The following is a 10,485-nucleotide window of genomic DNA, read 5'->3' as shown; positions in this document are numbered from 1 at the left end:
GAATACTTTAAACTTTGTGCTGGGTTTGAACCTCTGGCTTCAACTTACCACGTAATTCTTCTGAGTCCCTGTCTAGGAAGCACTGTCAGGGATATGACATGTGAAGAGTATGAGGTCATTCCTTAGTTCTAACATCCAGAGCCTGTGTTTTTTTTCACAGGGTGTCTGAGGTAGCTGATCTCCTGTCTAACCCCCAGTTGTATCTGTAGGCTTTGTAGAGAATGAACGTAGATACTCAATCCACCTCCTAATCAACAGGAGAATGAGGCCTGGTGATGCCATCCCCTCTCTTACACCCCACTATGTAACTGTCTTGAAGACCCTGAGGCCCTGGAGCAGGAAGACCTGGTGCAACCCACGCCTCCCCAGGGCTGAGTCTCATTGAGCCCCTGAGATGACTGTCTCTGAGCCCAGGGATGCCTGGATCACATTGTCATTAGCTCTAGTGAGATGTTCTAGAAAACCTATGGGAGACAAGATGTCTTTAGGTATTGGCCACTGTGAGGATTTCTAGAAAACTGGACTCCAGGACCATGGGGGCTTGCTCCTCCTCAATTGATTCTTTTTGTCCATGAGCTGGTGGGAGGATACTCTGCTTCAAGTTCATCTCTGGGCATCCTCCAGTCTGTATCCTGACCCCTCATATTCTGTCTTCTGATGGTGGCTTAAGGGACCATTCTTTCCAGGGATCAAAACTTTACAGTAACAATAGCTAACTTTCCTTGACTATTTCCCAGGAGCTCTGAGAAGGGCTTTACATGCATTATAACATTTAACTCTACAAGGAAGATAATTTTTTTTCTTGGGACAAATGAGACACAGAGAGCCTAAATAACTTGCCCAAGGTCACAAAGCTAGTGAGTCCTAGAGCTAAGAAATAAACCCAGATCAATCTGATTTTATAACCTTAACCTGTACTCTATTTATCCTGAATAACTCTGATGGTGAATCTTCAGGAATTTACATAAGGATTTGGGGGTTCAGCTGTGCCTTCCCAGCACCACTGGAGTCAGGGGACCTGGCCTTGAACTCTATGTTCTCTTCATAATAAATTAATAAATATGTGATAATAAAATAATAAATATATGATTTGGAGATTTCTTTCTTCCTTCCTTTCTCTCTTTCTTTCTTCTTTCTTTCTCCTTCCTTCCTTCCTTCCTTCCTTCCTTCCTTCCTTCCTTCCTTCCTTCCTTCCTTCCTTCCTTCCTTCCTTCCTTCCTTCCTTCCCTCCCTTTTCTTTCTTTTGAGTTTCTTTATCTCTAAATCACAGCCAGGGGTGGGGTAGGGTCCTCCCATGTGGTTGTTGTGGGAATTAAATGAAAGGATAAATGTGAATAGGGTCCTCCAGAGGGTCAAAATTCAGAGGGGGAGACAAAACCCCACATAGCTGGTTCTTTAAAAAGACAGGCTAATAGCAACACAAAAGGACACATGTTTCCTGGAACTGACAAGTTTCTCTTTATTAATGGAGACAGTGACCCTGATCATGTCAGTGGTTTTTAGGGTGCCCTTGGTGATGAGTGGATCTACAGATTGGATATTGCAGCTGGACTTTGGCTGTTCAAAGATTACAATGGCTGGGTTGCCTGGAAGAAGTCTTTCTGCGCTGCCCATGAGGTTGAACTTCTTATCTAATGTGATCAAAACCTGGGAGGAAAGCGCTTGCTGGATTCACATATGAGTGGATACCCAAAAGACAAAGAACAATGTTTATTACATAGTGGGTTAGGGAAAATGATTGGAGGAGGATGAAAGAGAAAGGAAGATCTAGGAAGAAAGAAGAGAGAGAAAAGAATATGGAGGGACTGAAAGAAGAGAAAAAAATTTGAGACAAGAGGAAATGACTGAAGGAAGATCTGAAAATATATAAAAGGGAGAGAGAGAGAAAGGGAGGGAGAGAGAAAGAGAGAGAGGAGAGGGAGAAGGGGAGGAAGAAAGAAAAGAGGGAGAGGTAAGAAGAGAGGGAAAAGGGAGGGAAATGAGAAGGGAGGGACACTGAGAAAGAAGAAAAGGGAGATAATGAAAAGATACCATTTTAAAGAAACTATTGTGTGCTAAGCACTATACTAACTGCTAGATGGGGGGATGTTCTTTAGCCGTGGTGGAGCCTTCCTGAAGTCCCAGAAGGTTACAACTGCACAGAGGTATAGAATCCTTATCTTTCTCTTAACACCTTGAACCTTGAACTTCATGCTGACCCCAGCGTTATGTGTATTCAGGTGAGATTCATTTCTGAACCCAAATGTTTGAAGAGCATCGAATCTACTGAATTCTCCTTTGTCAACTCTCTCCCTTTCCTCTTGATTACTTTCTTATTTAATAATATTTATTGAACACTATCTAGGGGCCAGGTTCTATTGTAATTGTTGTAATAACTTCTTCTGAGACTTCTGAGATGTGTTCACTCTTGTGTGTGTGTATACCAATTATCATCAGCATCAAAATCTTCACCATTACCATTATTTCCTCATGATCTTTTATGTGCAATCCTCTCCTGAGACTTTGCAAATGATCTTCACATCAGTTATCACATTGTGTGCTCCCCGTACTCCTGAGGAGACAGAGATTACTCTCTCCGCTCTGAAGATAGGAGAACTAAGGCTCAGAGAAGGTAAATGACTTACTCCAGGCCACATAATTCATCAGTACCAGACCTGAGACTGTAACTCATCCTGACTCCTCCTCCAGGGCTCTTCCCACTGTATGCCTGGGAGGTCAGTGCTGGTGACGTAAACTGAAAAGGGTAAATACTGTATACTGCTAAGAGATGATAGTGCATAGTGGTTGAGAGCAGACCTGCGTTCAAATCTCCATCACTTCTTAGTTGTTTGACCTTGGACAATCACCTATCATCCCTGAGTCTCAGTTTGCTCATCTGCAACTTGGGAGTTATAATAATATCAACCTTACTGGATTGCTGGAAGGATTAAATAAGGTACTAGGTGGAAAGTGCTTGCACAAGTGCCTGATACAGAATAGGTGCTCAATAAAAATTAGTTATTATTGTGGTGGACACTGTCACTCTTTGTTTTGGACACTGAGGTGTGGCAGAGAGGGCAGCTCAGGGCACACACATGGCGGTGTCCTCAAGGACCCCATTGACTGAAGACTCCTTTGCCTGACACTCACCCTACTGAGCACGAACCCAGAGCTCTAAGGAAAGCCATTGCTTATGCCAGCCAAGGGGAATTAGCTGCCACTTGACATTGGGCAATGTGGCTTCACCCATGCCAGTCACAACTTCCTGGGGTCATGTGCCATTAGGTCAGCACTCTTGAAGGTTTTTTTCTTTCCTGAGGACCTGGGATTCAGCAGCCCAGGGGAGATGGCCCAAATGTAGTGTGCATGTCTGTGTGCTAGGTGAAAACATGTTGGAGATGCAGTTGGTCAAGGAGAAAGAAGAAAGAAAGCAGGGTGGGTGGAGGCCACAGGACCACAGGATCTTGGCTTTGCAAATCAACTAATTATCCCTGTCTCCTGAGAAAGCCTAACCTGTATGCAGTTGGCCTTTCTGGGACCTTAGTATGACATTGGACTGGACCAAGGATTTGGGATCATACAGATAAGGGCCTTATATACAAATAGAATTTAATTTGTAAAACTACCTTTGGGGGTGTGAGTTATTACCTCTATTTTATAAATAAGGGCACTGAGGCTCACAGTGGCCATCTTGAGATGGTTTGAACCTAATTTCCCCTTCTCTCTCCCCCCAGGGTGATTATCCAGTCACATGCCAGACTTACCATCTATATGGTGAAAAAGCCAAAATCTTTATTTCCGGCCTTGTCCTCTCCTTTGAACTGTGGATTGATTCCTGCATATAAATGCCTACTTGACATTCCTACATAGATGTCTAGTAACCATCTCTAACCTATTACGCCCAAACTGAACCCTTCACTTCCTTTCCCAATGGCCCCAAAACTGGCTCTTCACTCAAATTCCACATTTTGTTGATCGACACCACCACATATCCAGTTCCTTAGGCCCAAACCTAGGGATCTTCCTGGATTGGACAAATTGTCTTATCCTCCCCACATCCACCCTGTCAGTGAGACCTCTTACCTCTACCTTGAAAACATTTTTCAGACCTTTCTGCTTTCTCCAAATAAACCCAAACATCCTAGTCCATGCCCCATCCTCACCCACCTTAACCTCTGTAATACCTTCCTAACTGGTTTCCACCTTCCTTTGCCCCCTATAATCCATTCTCTACACAGTTATCAAGTAGATGCTTTCTCCAGTAGAAATAAGCCCCTTCTCTGGATTGCTCACTTCTTACCTCACATGGCTTCTACAGCACTTCAAGTAAAATTCAAGCTCCTCGTACCATGTCTACAAGCTCCTTTCTGATCTGGTTCCTGGAATTCATCTCCTACTATACTCTCCCTGGCACACTGTGGTCCAGCCAAACTGGTTTTCTCTGTGTTCCTCAAATACCCCAAACTTCCGTCAGTATTAGGGTCTTTGCACTAGCTGTTCCCTCCCCTTGGCTCCCTTTGGCCTCAGACCTTCACATTGAGGGCCCCTTCTTGCTGTTCCTTCCCAGGTCAAGCATCACTTTCTCAGGGCCAACCCTGACCACCCAGCCTATCATACACCTTCTACCCAAATAGCTTTCTTTCATGTCACTCTCTTTATATCCGTCCAAGGATGTGTCTCAGTTTGGTATCATCTTATTTATTGGTTTTGCATTTATCACCCATCTCTCCCAACTAGAATGTGAATTCCAGGGGAGCAAGGATTTTGCCTCCTCCGGTTCACTGCTATGTCTACATTGCCGGGCACGTGATCTGACACAGGGTAAGTGCTCAATAAATGTTTGTTGATTGAATGAGTGACTGTCATTCTAAAGCTTCTGTGATTGCTTCAGGTGAGTACTGATGGGGGGGAGGCAAATGGGTGTATAACTGTGGCCCCAAATATTGTCCCAAACACAAAGTAGCATTTAAAAAAAGTTTTATTTATGTGGGAGCACTTTGGAAGAAACCAAAAGCTGTCTCTCTCAGTGTTCTGATTTCCATCTTGTACACCTTGGCAGAGATGACAAAACAAAATGCAACTTCAAAACAAGACATTGTAAACAAGTGTGGGTACCTCCATGTGGTTTTTCTTGGGTGGGGAGCTCTGGGAGGGCAGGGCCAGGCTCCCGCCTGGCAGCTGGCCCAGCTCACCCCTCCCTGCCCGCATCTCTGCAGACGCACCTCCACCCAGCCTTCTGCCCCAGCAGCACCTCTTCTCTGTGTGCCCTGGCTTGTCTTCTTCCTTGTCCAAGTCTGATCCATCTCCACCTGGGTTGTACTTTACCCTCATCCCAGTGGCCAGGTGAGCAGAATTAACAGCTCTGGGTTAAAGTCCTGGCTTGTCTACTTACTAGATGTGTCATCTCGAGTAAACAGTTTACCTTTTCTGAACCCCAGTGTTCCCATGTATGGCAAGGGGATAGATCAGTATCCATTTCACACAGCACTTGTAAGGAATAAATGACCTGGTCCTTGTGATGTGCTCGCTATAGTGCTTTGGCCGTGCTATCTGTGCTCATAAGACTTACTATTACCTTCCGCACTGACCCTAAAAAAAAAAAAAAAAAAAAAAAAAAGATGACATTTTCACAAATAACTTGGTTCTTGGAAATGCAACTGTTGGATATGAAACCTAACTAGTTTTTATTCTAAATTGCCAGCTGTATGATGTGTGTGGGTCCTTCTTCTGTACCAAGACAAGAAGCGGGTTTCATGAGAGCGGAAACATATGACACAGAAGTAAAGAACACTTTTCACCTTCCTTCTTAGAATGCGTCTGAGTCCAGACTAGTAATAACTACTGGCATTTGTAGAGTGCTTTATATTTTGCTGTTGCTACTACTATTATTACTACCACTACCACTACTAGTACTGCTATTACTCTTTCATTACTACTTTTGCTATTACTCTGACTGCTTTTGCTACTACTGCTATTACTAACACTAGTTAACATTTATTGAACGCTTACTGTGTGACAGGCAGTATTCTATAAACCTTACATTTGTTACCTCACTTGATAAACACAATAGCCAATGGAGAAGGCAGTGTACATGGTGCTTAGAAATGCACACTGGAAGTCAGACTTCCTGGCTTCAAATCTTGCCTCCAATGATTACTTAGCTATGTGATTCTAAGAAAGTTACGTAACCCCTCTGTGACTCAGTTATCTTAAAATTGGGATTAATAACAGAATACAATCAATGAGATAACACAAGTAAAAAGTTTTAATAAGCTCTGAACAGTGCCTGGCATTTAATGAGCACTCAAGTTACTGTTGATATTTAAAACAATTTTTAGTGTATTTAGAGGTTATTTATCACCCTGCTATCCCGTCCTCACCTCTGCCCCTGTAACACTATGCTTTCTGCACACCTAATGCATATCCTAAAGGATTGTAATAGTCTTCTTCTCCTTGAATTCTCCTACCAGCCTAGACATGTCTTTAGAGCAGAGGAATAAGCTTTGTTCACTGTTGTATCCACATCTCCTAGCATAGACCTGGCACATTCTCTTTTTAATAGACACTTGTTGAATGGACAAAGGACTGAATTTCTGAGTGTGTGTTGTGAACCCAATCTTATGCTAACTTGTTATAATATTGAATGCACAAAACAACCCCATAAGTTCGAAGACATTCCTTCCCCTGTTCCTTCCATTTTTTCTTTCTTCAAGAGTGACAAAGGTCTTACTTTCCCCATTTTACAGATGAGAAGACTGAGACCCCTGATTAAGTAACCTGGCCAAAGTCAAAGAGCTTCTGTATGAAACACCCTGAATCTACAACTTTGGACTCTACATTCCTCAATCCATAATATAGATTGAACGTACTGGATAGACTGGATTGCAATATGGGGGACTCAGTGAATATTCTTGAATGATGAGGCTTACCTAAGAATAGCATCTTGGCATCACTGAAAAGAAAAAGAATATAGAATCCCTCCGAGGGCCTCTGAGCGTGTCCATCAATTTGAATCCGTGAGTATGCCACTAACCTTGTCTATGTGATAAGAAAATACCCGAGTCCATGTGTTTTGGCTCTTGGCTGCCAACTGAGTTGACTGCATGGCTGATCCACATCAATGTAGGGAAGTTGCCTGTTAATCTTTTATTACCATGTTCTTGTTCAAAGAACACTGTGTCTAATTTGCCTGTAGTGTATGGACCCAGTAATTGAAAGAATATAACGTATTTTTTCTAGCTGGAGAGCAATCTCCTGGTTTAAATATTTAAAAGATTAAATACACATAACACTCACATCTTCATTATTTATACTCGTGATAAAATAAACCACATAGTAGAAACCATATAGTAGAAAATTTTGAAAAGTTTGAAAAGAAAAAAGAATCACCCTTAATTCCATGACTTTAGCCCCATTACTCTTAGCACACTGGTGATTTTTCTTCCACAAATCTTCCTACTTATTTTCACATTTTCATTATAATAGTATTTGTAAAACACTGTTCCCCTCCCTTCCCTTAGCATTTTAACAGAATATTTTTCCTTATTATTATAATACAGTAACAATGACCATAACAGTTAATATTGATAGCTAAACACTATTCCCATAGACCATTGTTAATTTTCCACTTCTCACTATAAAAATGGCTTATTAGATCTAATTTTGATTTGCAGAGCCGATGGTGAAGAGGTATGGAAATGAAGATTTTTCTTTGCCATTGGTCAGAACTCATAATATTGCCCCATCGTTAGGCCCTGGGGTTTCACGGTCTTCACTTTTTGCAGGTGAAAACAGTTACAAAGTCATAACATCTTTGTGGAGGGACCCAAGAGATCATCTGGTTCAATTACCTTGTTTAGTAGATGAGGATATTGAGGCCTACTAATCTATGTGATGGTGGACCCAGGTGAGTACTTGTGTGTCATTTTTAGGAAAAGCAACAAGATCAGTGTAGCTAGACTGTAGTTGACAAGGGAGAGATGGCAAGGATATAAGGACAGAGGGAAAGTGTGTGTGTGTGTGTGTGTGTGTGTGTGTGTGTGTTCATGAGCTCATGTAGGGCCTTACAGTTACTAGTAAGGACTTGGGCTTTTACTCTGTTGAGATGGAGAGCCATCATCACCACTCAGGTTATTGTGAGAATAGAATGTAGGGGGCCAGAATGGAAGCAGGGAGATCATTGAAGGCAATGCAGAAATATAGGCAAGTGATGATGGTAGCTCAGGCCAGGGTGGTAGCAGAAATGTGGCCAGAAGTGCTCCTTTGCTGCATCTATTTTATAGGTTGAGATGATAGTATAGCATTTGATAGTAGATGAGATAATAGTAGAGATAGATGGACTCAACGTGGAGTATGAGAGAGAGTGAGTAGGCAGGGGCCGACTCCAAGTTCCTTCAGCTTAAAACAACTGAATACCTGATGTTTCCATTAACTGAGGCTGAAAAAACTTTGGGAGGAACAGATCAGGGATGCAGACAGGAGGCAAGGAGAGGCCAAAATCAGTACTTCTGTAATCATTCAATTGGGACTATGTTAAGTTTGAGATATTTATCAGATCTTTTTGAGTGGGGGTGTCAAGTCAAAAGTTGGATATATAAGTCTAGTGTGCAGGAGAGAGGTATAGGGATATAAATTTGGAGGTTTCGAGCATTGAACGGTGTTAAAAGCCGTGAGATTAAATGGGTGAGAGTAGATTAGTAAAAGGACCAAAGAGTCCTCTTTGGAGAGATGAGGAGGAGCCTGTAGAGAAGACGGAAGAATAGTATCCAGTGATGTAGCTTATGGCTACCTACCACTTCACTGTATGGAGGAAATACAGTTACTTAGCCATTCCACTGGGGAAAGGCATTGAGTTGTTATTTCTATAGGCACTTTAAGATTTCTACTACCCACATTCTAACAATGCTTTCTTATATTTCCCTGGTCTTTCACACAGACATCAGCTCTGTTAGTACCTGGTGGTCTGATGCCCTAATCGAAGCCCTGGGAATACCTCATTAGACCTTTGACGAACTCACTATTTTGTAAAATGTATTATAATTAGCCTTGAACTGGGCTAAAGCTAACCTTTACTCTGTCTCTGAGGAGAGAGACATTCATTCAATTCACTCCAATCATCCTTATTCATTGTATAAATTAGCTGTAAGTTATGTGTAAATTAGTTAATCTATACTGGGTAATGAATAGCATAAGCAGTGCTGGCAGTGAGAATAATCTACTTACAGGAATGAACTGCTTACAAAGGCTTTCAGTCATTCATTTTTGCCTACAAGGACAGAGACTCTGGTACTATGGTTTTAACCATTGTCTGCCGTGGAGCTGACTTCATACTGACTTGCATAAACAAGGCAAAAGAGGAGGTGAAATCACAGGCTCTGGGATCATCCAGGCCCATGTTAGGATCTTGAGGCCTACTCTCTGGTGGTGTGGCCTTGGGAAAAGCACTTTCTTATAATTCTTTATAATGAGAGTGTAATACGGATAACTACTTTAGAGACCTGTAAGAATTAAATGAAGTATAGCATATAAAGTACCTGGCACAGAGTAAGTACTCAACAAAGATGAATTCCTTAACTTTTCCTGTGAGTTTCATCTTCAAAGCCCAGCTAAAATGGTATCTCCTCTAAAGAAGGAAATTGGTTAGTCGTGACTACAATAATTGCTCCGTTCTGGAAGCTCATACAGCCTGCAGTTTTCCTCCATTTTGTGTTACTTCACTCTATCTTAAACTGAAGTTACATGTTTGTTTTTTTGTTGTTTTTTTTTTTTTTTGGCGGAACACGGGCCTCTCACTGTTTTTGCCTCTCCCGTTGCGGAGCACAGGCTCCGGACGCAGCAAACTCAACTTCTTCCCTGTAATTCTTTCCTTCCCACCAGTTTTTTTTTTTTTGTTTTTTGTTTGTTTTTTTTTTGCCTCTCCCGTTGCGGAGCACAGGCTCCGGACGCGCAAGCTCAGCGGCCATGGCCCACGGGCCCAGCCGCTCCGCGGCACGTGGGATCTTCCCGGACCGGGGCACGGACCCGCGTCCCCCGCATCGGCAGGCGGACTCTCAACCACTGCGCCACCAGGGAAGCCCTGAAGTTAGTTAGGTAGTTAGGTATTTGAATGCCTTTCACCCAGGGAAGACCTTAGGTCTCTTTCATGAGTATATTCTCCCCTACCCCCTAGAGTGGTATGGCACATATTGTGTGCTCAATATTCTAATCTAGTATATATTCTATCCAGGGAATTTCAGCGTGAATCTGTTTAATTAGTAGTGAGGTAGCTGAGGTCCCCATGTGCACTTGAAGGTAATACAATGGCATTTTTTGGAAAATCCTTCAAATTCATGATCTGCCCTTCCGTCTCTATTAGCCTGAATTAAGGAGGTTAACTTGAGAATATTTAATGGGATTTCCTTTCTTCCATCAGTGTTCCTGTATCTTGGGTAATTTAAAAGCACCACCGGGCTTCCCTGGTGGCGCAGTGGTTGAGAATCCGCCTGCCGATGCAGGGGACGCGGGTTC

This window comes from Physeter macrocephalus, chromosome 15 (genome assembly GCF_002837175.3).
Source record: "Physeter macrocephalus isolate SW-GA chromosome 15, ASM283717v5, whole genome shotgun sequence".
In the NCBI taxonomy this organism is placed as follows: Eukaryota; Metazoa; Chordata; class Mammalia; order Artiodactyla; family Physeteridae; genus Physeter; species Physeter macrocephalus.
Note: the sequence above shows the minus strand (reverse complement) of the source record.